A 24,553-nucleotide genomic window follows, 5' to 3' on the forward strand; every position below is an offset into this window, starting at 1 on the left:
AACTTAAATGCGTAGATCTATGAAAGTGGTGTTTAGCATGTTTGGGGCTCATTTTGAAGTTGCTGAAGCTTTAAAACAGTTACATGTACTCAAACTCAAAAATTATGGCAGTACTATAATTTTCAGTGTGGCAAATGCTTAAGGGAAAGTTATGAGTTATATTTTTACACTGAATTTCATGTTGAATGAAATCTTTAAAGAGATACTTATTTGGCTTAAAATTAAAAAAGAAGTTGAAAGACATTACTTCCATGTAATCACATTCTGAATTCTGAAAATGCTTTTACTAAAGTTGCATGTTGTCTGCAGCCTACCATTGGGTATGGAGTCTCAGGTGGCTCAAAAGGTTTCAAGTATTAAAAGGATATTAAAAGAAATTATTTGTTTCTAGTCATATTTGTTGAATTGACAGGTTTTGTTTTTTGTATAAGTTACATTGTATGTTGTCTGCATCATGCTGATTCAGTGGGTCTCATATGCCTATAAATACTTAAAGAAATAGTTAAAGAAGGTATAAGAAATCAAAAATGATTTGCCTATTTTATATTTGCATATAATAATAATAATAAATTGTATTTATATAGTGCCTTTACGACCATGTTTCTGTATCTGTCTGCATAAAACAACTCAGCTCCAACCATGGAAATTTGTTATGAAAGTTTCATTTTTGTTGAGAATCTTGAACACAGCATACCTTACACATTTTTCACATTTTAAAGATCTTCTATTGAAAAGCATTGGTGATCTTGTAAGTGCATTTATCTTAAAACAGTGAAACATTCTGTGTGACTTCAACTATGGATTAGTTTACCGTTTCAATGTAACTTTTAGAAAGCTGTCTTCGACTCGTATACCTTGTATATTTTCCTCTTTTGCTTGTTGGACAGCTGCTCCTGATGGTAAATAAATTTCCAATACAAGTTAGTTAAATGTAAGGAAAAGTACTCACGCTCAAGATAAGTTAACAAAAAAAAACATTGGGGGTTCCTATATAGATTAATGGATGTTATCTTGTAGGCATGAGTTATTATGTCATACGTACAAGATAAAATTACATTAACAATGAGTGAAATGGTGGCACGGTGGCGCAGTGGGTAGCGCTGCTGCCTCGCAGTTGGGAAACCTGGGGATCTGGGTTCGCTTTCCGGGCCCTCCCTGCGTGGAGTTTGTATGTTCTCCCCGTGTCTGCGTGGGTTTCCTCCGGGCGCTCCGGTTTCCTCCCACAGTCCAAAGACATGCAGGTTAGGTGGATTGGCGATTCTAAATTGGCCCTAGTGTGTGCTTGGTGTGTGGGTGTGTTTGTGTGTGTCCTGCGGTGGGTTGGCACCCTGCCCGGGATTGGTTCGTGCCTTGTGCCTTGTGTTGGCTGGGATTGGCTCCAGCAGACCCCCGTGACCCTGTGTTCGGATTCAGAGTTAGTTTATTATGTTGTATGTACAACTTTGTGAGGGTTCTTCGTTTCATCATCACTTCTGTCCTAATTCATCCATTAGGGGACGTGTTCAGAGGTATAACAGCTCAGTCTGTTAATGTGAACTTTTTATAATAATAATAATAATAATAATAATAATACATTTTATTTATTTGTAGGCGCCTTTCTAAACACTCAAGGACGCCGAACAATAGATAAAACACAGATTAAAAACAAAAGTAAAATACAAAAGTTAAAATCAGACAGAGCAATTGTAATCAAAGAGAAAAAGCAATGTTAAACAAATGAGTTTTAAGTTTAGATTTGAAAAGTAAAAAAGATTCAATATTTCTAAGCTCAAATGGTAGTGAGTTCCAGAGCTGGGGAGCAGAGCAACTGAATGCTCTGCTCCCCATAGTGGTAAGACGGACGAAGGGGAAAGTCAAGTGGATGGAGGAAGAGGATCTAAGGGTGCAGGAGGGAATGGCAACATGGAGGAGATCAGACAGATATGGAGGGGCAAGGTTGTGGATAGCCTTAAAAGTTAACAGAAGAATTTTGAATTGAATTCGGAACTGAACTGGAAGCCAATGAAGCTGCTGCAAGACGGGAGTGATATGGTGAATAGAGGGGGTTCTAGTAATGATGCGGGCAGCTGAATTCTGGACCAGTTGAAGCTTATAAAGAGATAATCCATCCATTATCCAACCCGCTATATCCTAACTACAGGGTCACAGGGATCTGCTGGAGCCAATCCCAGCCAACACAGGGCGCAAGGCAAGAAACAAACCCTGGGCAGGGCGCCAGCCCACCGCAACGTAATACAATACATTACAAATTATTTCTTGTATAGTGCTGTACACTGATTGCAGATGCAGTAAGCATGGTGTAAGAGAACAAGAACTTAGTGTATGAAAGCAACAAAACAACTGCTCTGAAAAGTTGTGAAATGGCAATACATTACAGTGATAAATGTAAAAAATAAATAAACAACAATATAAATACCAAAGATAACATATACAGAAACAACATGCAGTCAGGTAGGGTAATACCACAAGAGTTCCAAACACCAACTTTTGAATCTCAGTAGTTACTTTTAGCCGAGTTACGTTTAATGTCGGCTTTACAATGATTTGCATATTCCTCAAAGCCTTAATGTAAAAAGAGTTTAAGTTGAAAAATGTAATTACAAGAGATCATGGATATTCACTCATCTAAAATCTTGAACTTTGAAGCAGCTGACGTTAAACAATTCTAGCCTGAATTTAACCAAAATTTCATCGTTTTTTGTAACTTGTATAACACAAATATTATTCACATATCGTTTTTTTGGATGCCCCCATGTTTTAAACTTGCTCTTGTTACCCTTTTGAAATGTGGTGGTGATACTTGATTTACAGTGTGTCTTCGGAAAGTATTCAGACCCCTTCAATTATTTCACATTTTCACTTTCTACTTCCTCCTTTCTTCTTTCCCTGGCAGATGGTAAAAGACCATATGCCCATTGCTTTTAAGAATCTCAGGCACTTTATTTACTCCTACAAGTCAAATACACGCTATAGCAAGCCAAATACGCACCTGCTGATATAATCTTCACACAAAATAAATTGGCAAATAGAACATTAAAATTCTTTAAATACTACAAAGATATTAAAAAAAAGTTACATAATGTTTTACATAGAGAGCTAACTACAACCAATACACACTATAAGACTATATGAACAAACAGCAATACCTGAGAGAGCAAAAGGAAAAAAAAAGAAAGAAATTGTAACATAAAACGAGGCTCTTGGAAAAATTTCTGGGGTGCTTCTTTTCCACTTTTTCCAAAAGAGAAGGGAAACAATACAAATAAATAATCATTTCAAAGCAAAAAAAAAAAATTTAAACAAAAAAATAAACGGAGCTCCAAAAGCCCATCCTACCTCTAGCAAGCCAAATACACACCTGCTGAAATAAGGACATGCGTACCAATAAATGCACCCCAATCAAAAGCCTGCAACACATGCTCTTCCAATTACTGGTTCTTAACTAACATCATGTACATATTGCATAAAAGTAGTATAACAATTTTGGGGAAATACAAAAAAAAACAATAAAAACCCAAGGTACAAATATAACATGGAAAACCACATTAACCCTGTTACACATACTTATGCTAAAATTATTTAAATTAATTTTTTTCCCAAATCAAACAACACTCAATACCCCAGAATGACAAATCGAAAACAGGATTTTAGGAATTTTTGCAAATCTATTACAAATAAAACGCTGAAATCTCACATTGACAAAGGTTTTCAGACCCTTTACCCAGTTCTTCATTGAAACTCTTTGATTACAGCCTGGAGTCTACTTGGGTATGACACAACAAGCTTCACACAACTGAATTTGGGGATTTTCTGCCATTCTTCTCTGCCGATCCTCTCAAGTTCTGTCAGGTTGTGTGAAGATTGTTAGTGGACCTCTATCTGCAGGTCTCTCCAGGGAGGTGTGATTTTGTTCTAAGTTCTGGCTCTGGCTGGGCCACTGAAGAACATTCCCAGAGTTGTCCCTAAGCCATTCCAGTGTTGTCATCGCTTTGTGCTTTGGGTCATTGTCCTGTTGGAAAGTGAGCCATCTGCTCAGTCCGAGGTCTAAAGCACTCTCTAGCAGGGTCTCATTAATGATATCTCTGTACTTTTCTCTGTTTAGTGTTCACCCAACATTAACTAGTCTCCCAGTCTCTACCACTGAAAACAACCCCACAGAATGATGTTGCCATCACCATGCTTTACCCTTGGAATGGTACTGCACAGGTGATGAGCAATGCCTCATTTACTTCAGACGTGATGCCAAACAATTCCATCATGGTTTCATCAAATCAGAAAATCTTGTTTCTCATAGTCTGAGAGTCTTTTAGCATCTTTCATGTGTCACCTGGCCACTCCACCCTAAAGTCTAAATTAGAGAAGTGCTGCCGTGATAGATGTCCTTCTGGAATTTTCTCACATATCCACACAGCATCTCTGGATCTCAGCCAGAGTCAGCATTGAGCTCTTGGTAACCCATCTTACAAAGGCTATGCTCCCCTGATTGCTCAGTTTGACCAGACAGCAGCCGCTAAGATTGTTCCAGACTTATTCCATTTAACAATTATGGAGGCCACTTGTTTTTGGAAACCTTCAAAACTGGAGACGTTTTTGTAGCCTTCCTCGGATCAGTTGTGCCTTAAAACGATCTTGCCTCTAAGATTTGCAGCTAATTCCTTCAACCTCGTGGCTTGGTTTTCGCTCAGTTGTGGGACCTCCTATAGAAAGGTGTGTGGCTTTCCTAATTAGGTCCTTTCAATTCAGTTGCCCACTGCTAGACTCCAAATCAAGGTGTCGAAACATCTCAGTGAAAATAAATAGAAGCGGATGCATCTGAGATGAATTTCATGTGTGTGTCATAGCAAAGGGTTTCAGCATTTGTGTGATTGTGAGATTTTAGTGTTTTATTTGTAATACATTTGCAAAAATCTTTTTGCTTGGTCATCCCAAGGTATTGTGTGTTGCGTGGGGAGGGAAACATTCATTTAAATTTTTAAATTTAAAAAAAACAAAATGTGCAGAAAGGGGTGTGAATAATTTTCATCGCATATTCTGTTTTGATCACCATTTTTTAAAATATTACTTATGTTTGAGATCTCTGTTTCCCTTCTGCTGTGTTTAAGTAAATGTAACTAACAAGTAAGTGTTTTTAGAAAGTAATCATTTTTTCAGCCTTTTAAAGCACTGATGTTATTTGAAATGAAATGTGTTCATGGTTCATTTTTTTTTTCATAATCTGATCTTTTCTTCTGCGCTACAATTGGGACATTTAGCTTTATGACAATTAGAGCCTATACACTGCTGACATAAATTAAACTGTAATTTAACATGCTTGAGTGGATGAGAGGCATATGAAAGCTAGATAGGACAAACATAACGTAAGAATGCTGCCTTTGTTATAATTTCATAATCAACTTCCTGAAAGCTTGTTAAAGTTGCATTTAAATGCAGATCCTTCAGTTCAGATCCTGTAACCTGCATTACCCCTTTACATTTCATGATTTACAATTGCTTTTGGATTGGTAGCTGACAGCACATACGCTTGGGTAATAGCCACCTGTTGTAATCCTGCCAATTACCGCAAATGTGTTTCCGATCTTCAGTATGCAAAGTTATTCATGAAGCTCTCAGAATTGATATTGCAAATTATGTGTGATTTGGCTGGACATTTATTTTGTGTTTTTGTTTTGTTTTGATATTCATGCATAGGCTTATGTCTTTCAGCAGATAAACCCTGACAGAACAAGGCAATTTAAATTGTATATCTTTGAAACGAAGCCAGAGAGAAAGATATGTCAATAGCAGGAAATTAAAACCTCGGTGTCTGTATGTGTTTTAGAAATTTCATATACATATTTAATATACTACACTTTCTGTGAAAAATACATTAGGTACACCTCTTAGTTAATGTAACTAACCTGCTCCTATAAACAGCCAATCACGGGGCTGCAGCTCGCAAAGCATTAAGTTGCCAATTTTTTAGGTACACCTGTCTAGTAGTATGTTGCATCTCCGTTAAATTTCAGAACAGCATAAATTATCATCCATCTGGGCATGGATACTGCAAGATGTTATGCCATGTAGAAATGACTGTGTCATGCATTAGCTGAAAATTGGACATCTGTAAAGCCTTGCTGATAATAGTTCTTTCCACCTCATCCAAAAGTCGTGTAACAGGTGTCTAAAATAGTAAGTTTAGTTATTTGGAGCGTCACCAAATCCTAATAGCATTCATTAGGTTGTATGTTTTCCTGTTGTGTTCCTGTTATATTTCCCTGCTTTGTTTATTGTGTTAATGTTACGTCATCAGTGTGAGCCTCTCCCGGTGTTCGTTGTGTTACTGTGAGAGGACGTAAGCATGCTGTTATTCTCTGTATAGTAGAGTTAATTCAATTATTTTAAATTGCTTGAGTTAATTTTTTTTGTATGTGACAGTGATAGTAATATGATCTTCATAGTGTACAGTTTTGAATGTTTTTCTATTAATTTTGGTCATGTGGTAATGTGAGCGTTCAATGGCCTTTCCACGTGTTTTTTTTGTTAATTAATAGGAGGAATTGTGGTGCTGTAACAGTCATTTCTTTTTATGTTCTCTGTTTTAACATTTCAGGTATGTTATTTATTTTTTCTTGGATTTGTATACTGAGCGATGCATGAATATACAGTATATGTTGTAATTTAGCATCGTAGTTTTAGTGTTCATTGTGCTACTGTAAGTAAAGTTCAGTCTGTTAATCAAAAAAAATTGACAAATTAAGGAATCCATTGTCATTGCAATTGTCCTTCGTGGTGGTTTGTATGGAACATACAAATCACAACGCAGAAGCTTTGAGTGTTAACTGGTGTCAAGGCCCAGGCACAGCAGTGCGGCACGTGCAGTGGAGACCGGTTACAGACACTCCATAGAGTTGACATCCAGGGACTATGAAATTTTGCTGTTATATTTCTCAAAATATTTTTGTGACAGTAGATGCCTTCCTAACATTTTGGTTACTGTAGCCAACAATGTTTGGATATGTCGTACCTATTTTGTATCTGTAAACTATACTCCACAATATTACACTGACCACCACTGCCATGTTGACACCAAACAGGATTGCTTCATGCTTCTTGTGCCAAGCATGTATCCCTCCATGAACTTGATGCAAATTAGAAAGTGAATTCCACTGGAGTGGAAACAATGCTCCTTTGCACTGGTGTGGGTTACAGGACACAGAACTGGCAGCATTGTGTGTAGTCACCATGAATAAGATACACTCTTTTTGAGGTGCTGAACTGAATCAAGATCAAGGAAGATTGTATTCATAAGTGCCGAGCCACATTTTCCACTCCTCAGCAGTCTAGTTTTAATGCTTCTGTTCTCACTGGAGATGTGGTATCTTATTCTTCATTAACAATATGTGCCCTTGACATGGTCTTTTGTTGTTAATGACAATTCAAGACAAAGGCCAGTCAGTGATGCATTCTGAGATGACATTTTGCACACCAGAATACACTTATAATTTCCCTGATTGTACACCGTTTGTTTACTTGTACCTTTCTCTTTTGACCCACCTGGTCCAGAAGCTGTCTTTGTTTTTTGTCCACAGAACCGCTTATCACTGGAAGTTGTATTTGAGGAGCTAATGATAACAGCTTCTTGGGAGTTGCTAGAACCAATATACCGATACCATCTTCAGAATCAATAAGGTCGCTTGTTTCTTCCATTCCAACACACAATTGAACATTAACTGATGCTAGAAATTCTGTTCTCTCTGATATATGTCAGACTCTTCTATTTCGTTACATGTGACACATTGGGTTGTAGAATTTGTGTGAAGGGATCTGCGTAATAAATTAGTATGCAGAGATTTTGTTGCTATAGGACCAAATATGAGAATGGGACATGTGATCTAAATACCTTTTATTATTGGTGTAATTGTTGCTGCTAGCATCTCAAAAACAGCTGCCCTTTTGGGGTTCTTGTGTACTTCACTAGAATTTACAAAGAATTATGTGGTGAACTAAAGACATCAAGTGAGAAGAATCTGAAGACCATCTCTGAACTCACAACCTTAGGCGATGTCTATGGGAGCAATTCTTGATAAACGTTGTGATGCTAAAAATGAGTTGAAAAGTCCATACTGGCTGTATTTGACTCTGTATGTTGATACAGGCTATTAAGGCTACACTCAGACTGCAATTAAAGTGACTCAATTCCAATTTTTGGCTCATATTCAATTTTTTATTTCATTGTTCAACTTCATTTTCCAATTAATTCAAATCCAATATGATTTTGCATTGATATCTATCCTAAATGCACAGAATTAATACATTTTAATTACTGTATATACTCATGTATAAGTCTGGTCTTGAAACCCAAAAAGTCAATCATAAAATCAGACCCCGACTTATGCACCCGTTCAAAAATGTGACGCTTAATTTTTGTTTTTTACATCTTGCCTCCTCCAATCTCGCAACAGTTTCTCAGGTGCATCGAAGTTTGTTACAGCAGTGCAGTTACCAATTACTTTCACTACTTTAACGACGTTTAATTTAAAACCAGCTTCACATTTTCTTCTGATTGAACACTCCATTGTAGATAAGGGATGCTCTTATGATAAAGGTGTATGAGGGTGTGAGATACAAAAAACACAAATCAGTGCAAACGTTGCTTCGGAATAGTTCGGGTATTACCGTGTGGTCACATAGGCACAATACATAGAAAAACAAGACAGTGTGTTCTGTGGTTACTCTCTCAGGTGGGTGTTAGCATATCATAATCTCTTTAGAATATTAGAACACTCTAGACGAGAACAGGCCATTCAGCCCAGTAAAGTTCGCCAGTCCTATCCATTTATTTCTTCCAAAAAAAAACATCAAGTTGAGTTTTGAAAGTTCCTAAAGTCTTGGACCAGTAGCATCAGTTTTCCGCATTCGACTTATACAGTCGACACTATAAAATACCGGAAATTATATGGTAAAATCAAGCCCAGACTTATCCGTGGGAGAAGTTAAACGCATGTATGTACTGTACATCCATCCATCCATTATCCAACCCGCTATATCCTAACTACTGGGTCACAGGGGTCTGCTGGAGAGTATATACAGTACTTTAAAATAATTTAAAAAAAATGAAATAAAAAGAATATAAACCTATGCTGGGGGGAAAAACCCTGGCTAAAACATAACATCTTCATTCTTCCTTCCCCCTTCTATCTGCTTTGCAGAACAGACCCAACCCTTGAATGGGGAGCCAGTCTACCTCATGGCACAATCACTTGCTCATGCCAGGCCAAACAACTAGTAATAAGTGAAACAATTTGTGCATAATTGAATTTGAAGCAAAATTCAGTGGTTCACTTTGCAAAAAAAAAAATAATAATAAAATTCAAAATCAATTGCATTTCACTTTAAGCAAACTTTGTGCTGTTCTCTCACGGAGAAAGATGTTTAGTTTCTGTCCAGAAATGTTTTCAGGCCTTATATTCGACATGCAACTGCTCAGCTTTTACAATTAAATAAAGATCCATAGTGAAAAAATATGTTATGCCTTGGCTTGGTTAACTGGGTTGTTTGGCAGTGGTGACTTTCTGTGTACTGATAGTTCCTGCGGAGAAAACACATTATTGTGCACTATGATGTCTTCATGTGGAAAATATGCAACATGACACATTTTTTGAAAAAAAAAAAAAAACATACTGCACTCCTTCACACTGAAGTGAACAACGGGCTTAAACAGAATTGACTTTCTGGTGTGGTATGAATTACATGCTTGCTTCGGAATAGTTCGGGTATTACCGTGTGGTCATGTAGGCACAATACATAGAAAAACAGTGTGCTCCGTGGTTATTCTTCCAGGTGGGCGTTAGCATATCATAATCTCTTGGACCAATAGTATGAGTTTTCCTCATTCGACTTATACGACCGACATTATAAAATACCAGAAATTATACGGTAAAATCAACTCCCGACTTATCCGTGGGAGAACTTAAACGCGGGTATATATGGTAATCAGACAGATCTTACCTACTAGACAAGCAAAAATACCACCTATATGCTAACTTGTGACATGTTGACAAATTGTTTACACTGCAGCTCACCATGGTTTGAGTAAAATCATCACTGTAGAAAGCTATGGACACAATATAGGAGCCAGGACTAGTTAGAATAAAATATGGAAGGGTTTGATGCAAAACAAACACCATCTTGAACACCTAAGAGGCATTTAATTGAAGCAACATCTGCCTGCAAGTCTCTTTCAGTAAAATAAATGTAGCAGTATGGTAATATTGGTAGGCTTTTTTTTTATCTATTTTTTTATTTCACATTTCTCTAAACAGATTAAATCTACATCGCTAAAGGAAAAAAAAGACATTTGAACAACAGTATACACAAAGTTTCACGAAAGTAACTCTCAGTTTAACTCTCCAGCATAACAGATAGTTTGCAGTGATGGTGACAACACAATCAAAATCTTATTATGTAGCTCAGTGTGCAAGCAGTATGCGGTATTGCATGCGGGTGTTTTTCAGTCTCCTGATACTGCAGGGCATACTGGGTAAACCAGTCCAGAGATTGAAATGGTCCACAAACCAGTTGTTGCAGACACTCATGTTGGTGAAATTAAGAGTGAGTGTCATTTTTTACTAATTTATTTATTATAAATATTATATTTATTTCACTAATAACAATGACTATGATGAACCCAATTACCCGGCACCTAAACTGTTCAAATTGTGGGATGTGTATCAGGCGTTCATCAAAAATATGTAGAAGGTCTGTGTTCCCAGTCGCGACATAAGTATTGACAAAAGTCTAATGAGTTATAAAGGACAACTGTCATGGATGCATTACATCCAAGTGGGCATTATTCGGTATCAAGTTTTATATGCTGTACAAAGCAAGCTCTGGGTATCTGAAACTCAGTACTTTACACCAGTAAAGGGACCAAGTGGCATGGCAGGTATAGTGTTTTACTACATCATCTGTGCTGTCACTGGCAGATCCTTTGCTTGACTAAGGTTAATTTATAATGATGGACACTTTCTATAACTCACCTGAACTACTTGAGATTTTAATTCAAAGGAAAACTGATAAATATGGCACTGTATGACTGAACTGCTGTGATGTACCTGGTAACTCTTGAGGCATGAACGCATCAAACATCTGAGTAGCTGTGTTGCACAATGATTGTCTTCCTGCTAAGCACTGTTCACAATGCATCCACTGTCAAAGATCATGTCAGGGAAAATGTGAAAATCATTATGCCTTACACTATGGTAGGCTACCATAACACAACTGGCAGTGTCAATCATTCAGGTCAGGCACTGACATTATAAACTGTTATATGGAAGCAACAGAACAAATATTACAAAAAAAATCTCGCAACATCTGCTTAAACAGTGCTATGGGGGTTGGCGATTGTTTCAAAACATCACATAAAGCCCGTATACTACATCTTTATCAGCTGAGCTGTGAATATGTTGCACATTTTCATATTTTTAGTCAGTTATCCCTGCCATTTGATATGCGGCCTGCCATCAAGTATCCTGGGACAACATTGCATGTATTCGCCCCCACACCTTACCTCTATTTCTGCTAGTCTTGTGTCTATCCATGTCTATTGCTTCTGAAAAACACTCAACATACTTACAGAAAATGGCTCATAGCTCCTGCTTTCTTGTGTGGCATGTCATTTGCTCTGTCCATCTGCTTAATGCCATCGTGGAAGTACTTTTTGTCCTGGATGATTGTATTAGTTATGAACCCTTTAAAAAAATGTATGTGTTTCCAAAAAGTAGAGAATTATAATGGTGACATGTGGAATAAAATTACAAAAAAAAGACATCCATATGCAAAAGGAAATCTCTCTAGAAGACAATACAGTACTGCTACAGGCAGATATTCCTTTAAAGTATAGTAAACAGCCCAGCAATCTCTCTCAGTTACAATGACAAATGGTATGTGGTCAGATTTATTCTTTCTCCCCCTTTTGGGCACAGGCGGAATATCCTTTTAGTTCATACTTGTACCCATATACCATACTATATAGTTTTATAGAAATTTATGACATTTAAAGTGGAATTTAGAGCAAAGGAACTAAAGATCTTAAAGATTCTCCATACTGCACTACACTCTGGCATCCTCTATATTTTTTTAAAGTTTTGCCTTCACCGTGTTGTACCCGACTGTAACCTCTATTAAGGGATACAAATGACTGTCCCCAGTACCATAACCTCTAGGCCACACTGCTTGCAATGTGACAGTACACTGATGCAAAAAGAGCATCTCAGTGACAAAGTAACGATAAATTGAGCTACAATATTCTACTATTAGAAACTTACAACATTAACAACATTTTTGAAAGCATAGAAGAATAGGTGAAGGATCCTTTGGAACCAATCAAGTCAATGAGCACTAAAAAGTGGAGTGTGACTCACTGACAGCAACGTAGTAAAGGTTTCAAAAGAGTGAAAATTCTGAATTCAGATGACCTCAAACTCACCCAGAATATAAATGAAGTAAGCAGATTGATTTTGGAGCTTTCTTGATGAACAATAGTGTTTTGATTTACAAAGCATAATAGGTAGTCACACCAGATGAATGTTTTTGAGGTCATTCATTATATTATGTATCAGAAATGCAGCAGTAGCATCTTGTTTTCTCACTAAGAGCTGCAATAATTCAAATTGTAGGCCTGGCAATGTATTACTAAGTTCAAGATAGAATAAGTATATTCCAGATATGTAATTTATGGTTTGTGTATTGTGTATTGATGGTTTGCTTCATATTTTACTGATGGGTCACGATTTGTTGAAATGAAGATCTACCAGTCAGAGGGCTTAGTAGTTTGCCATGGAGTACCACAGGGTTTAGTACTGGGGTCAGTCCTTTTTATTGTTTACCTTCTTCCCCTTGGTAATATCCTTCTTCTCTACAATATTTATTTTCATTATTATGCTGATGATACACAGCTCTATATGTCCACTAAATCTACTTTCACCCTCTCACCCCTAGTACACTTACTACTTTTCACAATGACATGAATACATTAATAATAATTAATTTTCCCAAACTTAATAGCAGTAAAACTAAGCTACTCCTTATTGGGTCTTAATCATTACTGGCAAAGACATGAAGTTTTAATTTTTTCCATTGCCAGATGCACTATACCTATTTCTACACAGGCTAAGAGTCTTGGTGTTATTCTTGATAACACTCTTTCTTTTACTGCACACTTAATTTATGTTTCCCAGATCATCATTTCATTTCTAGACTTAGCTCTGCTTTATCATAACACAGCACAGAAGTTTTAGACAACACCTTGCATTGACTATTGCAATGGTGGTTTGTGTGACATTTCCAATAAACCTCATTGACTTCATCAACACTCATTCAGAACTCCGCAGTATGGATTATCACACATTCTGAGGTCACTGCATATGTCGCGTATCTACTCCTTCAACTTTATTGGCTTCCTGTGTCCTATCGGATTGTGATGATGCGGGTTCTCTTCAGGCTCCCAACGTCCTGATGGGGGTCCTGAACCCAACACCGTCGATAATGTCACCTAGATGAGCTGACAAATGGGGACAAATCTCACATGAAGCCAGGGGATATATTCAAAAAGTGCTTTTATTAAAACAATCATCAAAACAAACAGTGCAGTGCATCAAATTCAGTAAATAAATCGATAAAAACAAATGTCCAGTTGGGATAAAAACCATCCAATAAATAAATCCTTTAAAACTCGAGGTTAAAATACAGAAGTTAAAAATACAATCTCTCACTGCCTTTACTCTCCGGCCCACCTCCGTCTCTTTCTCCCCGGCTCACCCATTACTCGCAGCCGGCGGAGACCAACAGCCATGAGTTCTTTCAGCTAACCTCCGTCTTGGCCTCCTTCCGGACGTCATTGCCAGACCGTCGAGGTCAGCTCTCCTCCCTTGATCTTTTGCGCACCCGCAGTCACTCCTCAGATCCCACGGGAGGACACCTCTCTGCTCACCCCACTTGCTTGTTTTCAGTGGGGCGAACTAGCCCCTAGAGCACAACTGACTAACGCTACTGCCCCAGCTCATGGTGTCTCCACTTTCCAGGTGGCCAGATCCTCCTGCTAAGACTGCTCTCTCATTTTATTTAACCTCCTTTTCCTTTCTCCTCAATCAATCTCTCTATTTATATATCTCTTTCCATTCAACCCCCCTCTCTCTGGTACCCGTACATATACACCCTCGCGGGTGCTTCCGTGGGTGCAGCGCCTTAATTACACACCGCAGGAAGCCAATGAGGCAATCGTGAACGACTGCACCCACACGTGCAGGTGCGATTCGCTCCAATTACCTCACTAACTCCCCGCGGTCATGCGGTCACGCCCACGGAGAATGACACGGCTATACAGATTTAAAACCCGTCCTTTTTTCTTGAAACCGTGGACCTGCTATACCACACGGATACACTTTAAAAGTTTGTTGTTAACATTTAAAACCTTTCATAGTCTTGCTCCAATTTATCTTGCAGACCTTTTTCATACTTACATTCTCCTCTGGTCTCTATACACTTCATCAATAGATATATGTTCTATCCCAGGCTAAACCCTTAGTACGGTTGGTACCAGGGCCTTCTCTCATTCTGCATCCTGAGGTAAATAATCAAGCCTTGACACACAAAGAGGTTTGGGGCAGCCTCCCGTATAATTGAGAATTGGCTGCAAAATGCGACAATAGATTGAGAAAAACGGTCTTTACAGATAAGAGTCCAAAACAGAACTGCACAGGTAAGTAACATGGAGGATAGATGGTTGGACTGCAGGAAGAAGAAGGATCTTGGGACCAGAACCAGGACCAGAAAATGAGGTAATTGGGCTGCGACTTCTTGGGAGGTGGAACCGGAAGTGATGTCTTCTGGGGTGGATCCGGAAGTGGTGTCTTCTGGGGAGGAACCAGAAGTGACTTCTTCTGGGGAGCCAACCGGAATTTCCCGCATTTGGTCTGTGGGGAGACAAGAGAAAGGATTAATGCACTCTGCCATCTGCCATCCCCTGGACTGATCAGGAATTACCTTCTTTTGAGCCCTTTAGCTGCCTCCCATGTGCACTTGTGTGACAATCCAAACTCTAAAACTCATTTCCTCTTTACATTTGATCACTGAACTCAGTTACAAAATTCAAAACTCAACTCTTTAAACTGGCTCATGGACTTTGAATTGCTCTAGTGAGCTTATGATGTTGTTTTATTAGGCTTTTTTATTCTTAATGTTACTGTTTTATATTACTGTTGATTGTATGTTTTCTAAGGTGACCTTGAGTGTCATGAAAGGTGACATCAAATAAAATGTATTACAATTATTATTGCTACATATTATGCAGATGCTACAGACAGCAGATTTTATGTAACAGCACACAATATATTTAGATGGAAGAAGATAAAATTGAGTTCATCTTCATTACATGTCTACTGAATGTCATTCCAACATCTCTCTCTCTAACTTCTTAAACAAGTTTGAAAGACAAGATTCACAAGACCTACATGAAGTCATTAGGTTAGCTAAAATGGCACCTGTAATATGTAGTCTGAATATCTTATTCTCTCACATCCTAAATAAATGAATTGGCTTTTGTACTTGTAATGAAAAAATTGCCTAACTCGAGGCAAACTAAATATAACCAGGAGATGAAAGAGTAAAGTAGACAGGTAAGAGTCAAAAGCAGACAAGTTTTGAGTCGCACATAGATTTCCAAAAAGAAAACTAAAATTTGTTTTGCAGGTGATTACGCAATTATGAAAATCAAAACTCACTGAAGGTTTTTTAGTGGTTTTAAAACTTTTTTTGGAGGTGGAAACCAAAGAACATTCCTTCCTAAAGCTCTGCTCACATTTGTGCTAATCTATGTTCTTTGGTAATTGAAAGAAAACAAAATCCCAACACTCATTCCCGTAATCTGAATCCTAGAGAACAAACAAGAAATTCTAAACAGACAAAGCAATACTCACAAAACTCCAACAAATGGCGAGTGATTCCCACTCCTCACCTATATAGCCAGAGGGAGGGCCCAGCAGTGGTGATGTCAGGGTTGCCCCGCCTCTTGAGACTCCGCCCAAAAAGAACATGGCACATGAGGAAAATTAAAGACACCATAAGCAATTAACCAATAAACAAAAAAACAAGAGATGTAACATAAAATGATTAGAAATAATAATAAAAAAACAATTAAAACAGCCATAAAACATCAATACCTATGATAATATATAATACCAGTATTGGCACACTGCTCAATAATGTGTAGTTATACAGTTGACTTGAACATTCCAAGTTTTCATCCTCTTTCTCTGTACGTTTATCATTCGTTTGCTCAGAGATTGATGCGCTTGCCGCTTTCTGAGCAGCTCTTCTTTTATCCACCCTAGCAGCCCGCTTCTTCTCTTCTTTCGTTGGAATCTTTTCGTGTTAAAACTGATTATGTCAGAGTTTGTGTTGCAATTATTTAGTACGTTTTCCTTAATTTTTCACTTAAGCTGGCACTTATGTCTTCAATCTGCCTCAAGAATGACTTAAGATATGAAGAGGTAGAGGAAGTGACGGCGATAGGGATAAGAACGGCCCTGCTGCCGAGAGTTGATTCAATAATAAAATCAAATAAAAATAAAAAGAGTGATAAAAATCATCACCCCGAAAGCGGATAGTAGACCTCACGTAGTATATGCGTACGAAATTTCAGGTCAATAATTCAATCGGTTTGCGAGCTACAGGTGATTTAAAATCCTGGACAGACAAACGGACAGCCATGGTAGCATATTACATACAGTAAGAAGACTAGCTGTGTAAGCCGGTGCTGTAAAAAAAACTATTGAAATCATCAGAAAAAAAGTGAAATGCAGAGTTGGCGGACGTGCTTGCCCCCTATGTCTATCAGCGGCTAAGCGAGATTCTCTCTCATTTGTCTTTCTCGGCGGTATCACTTTGGCAATGGAGTCTCTTTCTTTCAGCTTCATGCTGTAGCCTCGTACTTCTTTCTTCTTCTGACTCTTTAACTTGGGGCCGCCGTGCCGGCTCTTTGAGCTTCATGCTGTAGCCTCGCACTTCCAAGGCCGGACAGACAGACACACACACTTCCACGCATAGACGTTTACATATAAGAAGAGGAAGTATTTCTTTATTATAATACTTGTGAGAATCTCAAATTATTAAAGCTCAAGAGGCTCTTTAAAAAAAGCCTGAATGAGATATTCAGATAACTCTTAGCTGTTAAATTCCTGCTATTTGTTAAATGCTTTTCCATTCTTATCTGCATAGAACACCAACATGCCAAATGTTCAATAATCATCCCAATGCACATCCTGATGACCAGACCAGGTTTTCAGATCTAGATAGATTTATAGCATTCATAATTTACTAAGGGTCATTTACTTAATTGTCTCAGATTTTATCTTGGCACCAGAATATTACCCAAACAAGCAAACAGCCAAGTGTACGTATAATGTAGCCAGTAGTTAATTTCTTAACCAAAGCTCTGGTTATATAGTAGCACATTGTTCATATAATGACTTATATTTTAGTTATTGGAAAAAACAAACAATTTTTTAAATCTTTTGCTTCTTAATACAATTTAAAGAAAGTTCCTTACATTAAAAGTCGTGTGGCCCTCCGCCAGAACAGATGGCACAGACTTCATGATAAATAGAGGGAAAAACAAGCAGTGTTCACAGGTAGCCTTGGAGAGTAGCTTGGGTGTTGAGAGACAGAACAATGTGAGTGTCACCTGATATAACAATCCTCCTAGGTTTACAGAGGAGGTGATGAAGCAAGAAATAAGCATGTGTATGAATGATTATTGTGTTGTAGAGGCCAGAAGACATTGGGAATGCAAGGTCCCACAATAAATTACGTTTAGGCTACTAGGCCCCTAATGGGAAACTATTAATCACTATTCAAAAAAGATGGCGAGGACCGTATGTGATTTCTTTCTGTGAAATGAGCTTTTCACTTTGCATCATTTAAATGTTAAATTCCCAATAATGTGTTGTATCCCTCTAAAGTGCTGTTTACAATACTACCTATCTGCTAGTACAGGATACGTCAAGAAATATTTGCTTAAGTATCACTGAATAATTCCCATCTCTAAGATCCTGGCATGTTTTATGAACAGAAGGGAATGCTCTTCTACCTAGAATGACACTCTGGAGGTCAGAACGTAGAAAAATACGCAATTTATTAAATAAACATCTAAACACTCAGTAGGAAAAACACAGGGAGTACCCAAATACAGAACTCAAGAGGGAGGTCATATGCTGCTTTCACGTGTTAGCGGACAGACAGGAAATAATGTGTTCCCAAAATGGGATGCCAGAACTCTGCCTTGGATAATTTGTAGAAAGTAATGCTCCCCAAAATCTCAAAACTGACCTTTGACAACAGTCCACTGTATAAAATAAAAAATATAAATATAACCTGATCGGCCAGAAATGCAGCATTGCATTTGAACCAATTTGAACCAATGTCACCATTAGTATGTTCATCCATCCATCCATTTTCCAACCCGCTGAATCCGAACACAGGGTCACGGGGTTCTGCTGGAGCCAATCCCAGCCAACACAGGGCACAAGGCAGGAACCAATCCTGGGCAGGGTGCCAACCCACCGCAGGACACACACAAACACACCCACACACCAAGCACACACTAGGGCCAATTTAGAATCGCCAATCCACCTAACCTGTATGTCTTTGGACTGTGGGAGGAAACCGGAGCGCCCGGAGGAAACCCACGCAGACACGGGGAGAACATGCAAACTCCACACAGGGAGGACCCAGGAAGTGAACCCTGGTCCCCAGGTCTCCCAACTGCGAGGCTGCAGCGCTACCCACTGCGCCACCGTGCCGCCCTAGTATGTTCAGTTTGCTCTTTATTATCACAAAAAGATACAGTTCGTCTTTAATAGCTTTTTTTGCTGAACAAATAAGGAATCAACAGCAATCTGTTGTTTTCTCCCAGAAATCCAATATGAAATCCAAAAATTTACATAAATGTACTGAAGTGGGAAGGTGAAACGTTACAAGCTGGAGCTGCAAAAATGCTGATGCTTTATGAACACAGCAATGCACAAAGGCAAATGTTTTTTAAAAAATAAGGTAAAAATGTGCAGAAGGACAAAAGGTCAAAAACAGGAACTCCAAACCAAGTTTATTAAGCAAACTCTAATAAAAAAATAATGTATTAAAGTTCAAACAGCAAAACACTAACCAAAATCATGAGAATAAAGGCAACTCTAGACAGTGCCAGTAGCCGTGCATGAATGAAAATGCTGGAGTACCCAACGCTTCTGGGCTCCCGCTTTTTTCCCAAAACTCCATCACGCGATTACTGCAAAACTGTTGGCATGCAACAGACTCAGATATGACAGGCCTGGAACAAAAAGTGGGCAAACAGAAAAGCACAGTCCCAACCCATTCAATAAATATGGTATTATATAGGCAAGAGCGCTGGATGTTCCCTGGGGTATGTTGATGTTCCTTTCTAGTGCCTGCTTTGTTCATTTTAAATTATTATTTTTCATATGTATATTATACTAGCCGTTCCCCGCAGGTCCACCCGCGTAGTAGTCAAACAGGACAGTGAGGCGGGCCCTGCCCAGCTCCCTACTCCTGACATCACGTTTATCCCATCCCCTCGGCCCACAGCTGTCTTGCATTAGTGTGAATATATCGTTCCTGCAATTGAACTATTATTCTTAGTGCAATGAAAGAAGTTGCAAAATCAAACTGGAATGTTCAAGCAAATGATAGAAAAAAACCCAATCTAAATCCGTTAAGTAGTTCTCTCGTTCACTAGCTAAGCGGAGGTTAGGTACATGGCCTCTCTACTCAGCAAACTGCGTGTCTCTCAGATTTGCTCATATAAATCGGTACCACAAGCAAACTATGATACATAGCACAATGAGAGAAGTTGCAAAATCAACCAGAATGTTCATGCAAATTGTAGAAAAAAACCCAATCTAAATCCGTTAAGTAGTTCTTTCATGAAAAGCAGACAGACATACAGACAGACAGAAGTTGGATTTTATATATTGTGAAGAAGGAAGGGGGTTGCCCCTCCGAAACCCCCTTCCTTCAACGTTGATACAACAGGAACAAATACAGTTTGCCTCCTCTTTGATCTGCTAGCTGTTGAACTGCTGCTGTGTCGTGTGATGTGCTTTTCGTGCAGCATTTCATATATTTAAAAGCCTGTACAGCACCTGTCCTTTTTGGCTCTTTGCTTTGTCTCTCTCTCCTCCTCCAGACATCCTCTGCTCCTGTTGGGGGTCCCGCTGCTGACGCGCACCCCTATGATGAGGAAGATGTTTTTGCATTCTTTTAATTGAGAGACGGAACTGTCACCTCTGTCTTCACATGGAGTTCGTTTTACTTTTGAAAGAGACAAATGTTTGTTTGAAGTCTTTGAATGAAGTTCCTGTCTCTACAATCGCCTGTGTTTCTGTGCAAATCTGTGACCCAAGCGTGACAATATATAGAGATTTATGTATTTATTATTAATATTGTTCCCTTTAATTACTATGGGCGGCATTGTGGCGCAGTGGTATTGCTGCTGCCTTACAGTAAGGAGACCCAGGTTTGCATGCCAGGTCATTCTTGCATGGAGTTTACGTGTTCTCACCGTGTCTGTGTGGGTTTTCTCAAAGTGCTCTGGTTTCCTCCCACTGTCCAACAACATGCATGTTTGGTGAACTGGTGATGCTAAATTGGCCCTAGTGTTGTTTGTCCTACGATGGACTGATGTCCCGTCCAGGGTTTGGTCCCTCCTTGTGCCCTTTGTAGCTGGGATAGATTCCAGCACCCACCACGACCCTTGTCAGGATTGAGCTGGTTAGAAAATGAGATGACCTACATGATATATATATGTGAAAAGACGGAAGAGATAGCGTCTTTCGTTCGTTTTTGTCTACTTTGTATTACAATGGGTGTGGACTCTTCTGAATAGAGTTTTAACACAGCTCCGTCCACACCCATTGTAATACGAAGGAAACAAAAATGAATGAGAGACACTATCTCTTCCATCTTTTCACTTCAAATAGATACTCAAAAACATTCATTAATCGGAGCTTACACAGAAGACGCCAAAAAACTCGGCAAACAATCGACTTGAATCAGAACCCCCACCCCACCTGGCACTCATTCCCTTATCACCACAAGGTGTCTGAAGGTACAGTGCGCATCCTGGCCAAGTCAGGCGTCAGAATAGCACACAAACCCACAAACAATTTGAGCACGGTCCTCTTTAATGCTAAAAACAAGAAATCGATAGCAGAAACACGAAACACAGTTTATAGCATTCCATGCAGTTCTTGCTCAGCGGTATATATAAGACAAACTTCAAAAAGAATCGCAACACGTATACAGGAACACCACAACGCCGTCAGAAGAAAGGACTCACTTTCATTGATCTACACAGATACTAAATCAACAGGACATACATTTAACTGGGACAATGTACAAGTAAAATTTAAGGCCAGTACTAAAAGTGTCAGAGAGCTGGCCGAATCTTGGCTATCAAATGAGAACGCCATCAACAGACACTTGGACATAAATCCAGCATATGCAAACTTAAGAAGAACATGTTCATAATAAATAAACTGTACACCCAATCCCCCCCCCCCCCCCATCACACTGACTTAGCCACCCCACCCCCTCCACGTAATGTTTTGCTATATATTGCCTTTGATTTCTTGTAAGTCTAAGCATTATCCTCTGATGAAGACCCTTGGCAGGGGTTGAAAGCTGAGGAATAAAAAGTACTTTATGATATGTGATTCATTTTTTCTCCCATTGTGGATCTCCAGCTGCAAATATGCAAACCGTATCACAGACCTTCTCTTCCATATATATATATATATATATATATATATATATATATATATATATATATATACTGTATATATATTCAGTGTGTGTGGACATTGCACCTATGGTTCACTAGAGCAGAGGTCAATTAATGGCATAACTTAATGACCCTGAGCTCCAACACATTTTCAGACTATGGTGATCAAGCAAGTGATGGATTTGTTTCCATTGGGAACGCCTAAGTGACTGAGATGACAATTTCCACTTTTAGTTTTGTAAGCAGAATGCCAACAAAGAATAGAGGTGGTCAGAGCTGTAAATCTGTTCACACACATAAAATGCAAGACTTCTCTTTATAACATGTTAGCCCCTTAATAATTGCCCTTGTCAGGTTATATATAGGGGTACCATATATTCTGTATGTTCGTACTGTTACGGCTTTGTAAGCTTAAACAGTATATAACAATAAAATGTCAAATCAATACAGTGTAATAATCATAAAGGAGATAACCACTTTCAGAAGAGCATCACATTATAAACCAAAGTGTTAAACAAATAAGTTTGCCACAAATGGCTCATAAAAGATAATGACAATAAATGGCAAAGGCCCAGGCACAGCTAAATAGTTGTTGGATTGTGCTGCTCCAAGTGAGGCTAAGCACGACTCCTTCTAAAAAAAAATATCTTTCAGGTTAATGTTGTACTAAAATAAAAAAATATGTAGCGTTTACATGAATGTGCATTGTTGAGCATTGTGTTATTTGATAAAACTCTCGCAGAGAGGTTGATTGAAATATTTGTCATGACTTGTGTATTGCACTCTAAGGGTCAAATTTACTAAAACATAGAGAACCTTATATTAGCAATGAATGGCAGACAAATTAACCACCGCACACTGGAAAAAGAAAATTGCCATCCTGAATAAACAGGCTTTCTGATTGTAGCGCAGGGTAATTCTCATTTGGCAGCACCGAGACTGAGCTCCCTTGGTAACGAAGTGCTCCAAGAGCTGTGACAGTTAATACTTGTGCTGAAACAAAGTTTGAAATTGTTTCTTCTTAAATCTCTTATGCTTTTACCAATGTTGCCATGTTCTGACCCATTATTAATTTAAATGACTATGTAAATTACATTCATATACTTGAACTGTTTTTTTTTTCTTTTGTCATCAAATTTTTATAAGCCAAAATAAGACAAGTTAATGTAATACACATTTAAATGTGCATAAAACATGTGGCCAAAATGGAAAACAATGAGATATTATAATACAGGGTGGCGTTGGGAAACAGGAAATTTTGGAATTAGGTGTTGGTGACCCTGGGGCGTTTGCAGTTGTTTGGGACCAATGGAACCTCGTTTAGAACCCCTTGCAGTTAGTTATAATGGAGTAGTGGAGTGGTGCGCAACGAGCGTTGGCTGTGAAAGCTTTTTATAAGAATGGTGATAGTGTGACTGCTGCACGAAGGGAATTGCTGTGTCATTACCAGTTATGATGTCATGATCATGTCCTGTCTGCTCATGTGATTACAACATGGGTGGGTAATTTTGAAGAAACGGGTTCAGCCTTAAAAAAGAAGTCCCCAGGTGGGTTTTAACCTATGTATAAAATTGAAACCATTTCATTTTGTGCTTTTCTTAACCCAAGTTCTTAAATTCTGCAATCTGTTCCGTGAATTAGTTGTTTCTACCCTCATTTTAGATGCCATTTTGTTTAGTTATTGGATGTCACCATTTTCAGAAGTCAGTTTTTTCTGTCTGTGCCTATGTCAATTTTCCAGCCTTTTCATAAAAATACACTGAATTATCTTCTAGTCAGTAGAATATTGCATCATCACAATACCCTTTTACAGGGTTAACAGAATTTCAAAATGGCATAAAATACACTAAGCAAACAGTAAAATGAGTGACATCAATATGGCCTTCACAGACATCAAGAGGAGTCTCAAAGAATATGTGACACATTTTAAACTGCATGTCTCAAAAAGAATTATACATATCCAGCAGCACTGCAGTGAAAAACATCAACTAAGAGTACTTGATGTAGTGACAGAACATAACAAAAGGAGCCTTATACAGTACATCAAGGACAACTAAGGCACAAGGTACAATGCAGAAGAAGAGAATAGTGTAGCACTTTGAAGGATACAGCAGTGTCATACATCAGAACAATAGAGTAATTACATCGAGAGTAGGCCATTCAGCCCAACACGATTGTCCATCTTATTCACCTGGATCAGGGGTAGGCAATGTTGGTCCTGGAGGGCCGCAGTGGCTGCTGGTTTTCATTTCAACCCAATTGATTAGTTAGAAACCAACCCTTGCCAGTCTCAGACATAATTTAATTTGATGGCTTGTTAGTCTTCAATATTAGGTTCTTATATCATAGATTTTTTTTCCTCTGCAAGGATATCATCTAAATGATTTGAAGCCTAAAGCTCATAACTTTCAGTCTGTCACATTTTTTTCTTAAGTGTTTTATTAAACCAAATAGTGCATGATGAACACACACAGGTGGAAATGGAAATTAGTTAGACGGAGAACTGCTGGCTCCTTTGTCATTTGCATCTTATTGCTGATAAGGAGCCATTAAAAACAGTGAATGCAGCTCTTTAAGACTGAAATAAGCAATTAAGGGTGGGGAACCTTAACAAGTGAGACCACCTAAAACGAAGCATCAAAATGTCACTTGAGTAATGAGTGCTTCATCAGCAGTAAATGACCTCTCATTAAGAAACAGGGTTGGAATAAAAACCTGCAG

The 24,553-nt window shown here is 38.5% G+C and overlaps 1 protein-coding gene across 2 annotated transcripts in view; it reads left to right on the plus strand.

The window, feature by feature from the left end:
* fstl5 (follistatin-like 5) overlaps positions 1 to 24,553 on the plus strand; it is a 1,175,110-nt gene that overhangs the window by 416,861 nt on the left and 733,696 nt on the right. The gene's annotated exons all lie outside the window — the stretch shown is intronic.

This window comes from Erpetoichthys calabaricus, chromosome 5 (genome assembly GCF_900747795.2).
Source record: "Erpetoichthys calabaricus chromosome 5, fErpCal1.3, whole genome shotgun sequence".
Lineage (NCBI taxonomy): Eukaryota > Metazoa > Chordata > Cladistia > Polypteriformes > Polypteridae > Erpetoichthys > Erpetoichthys calabaricus.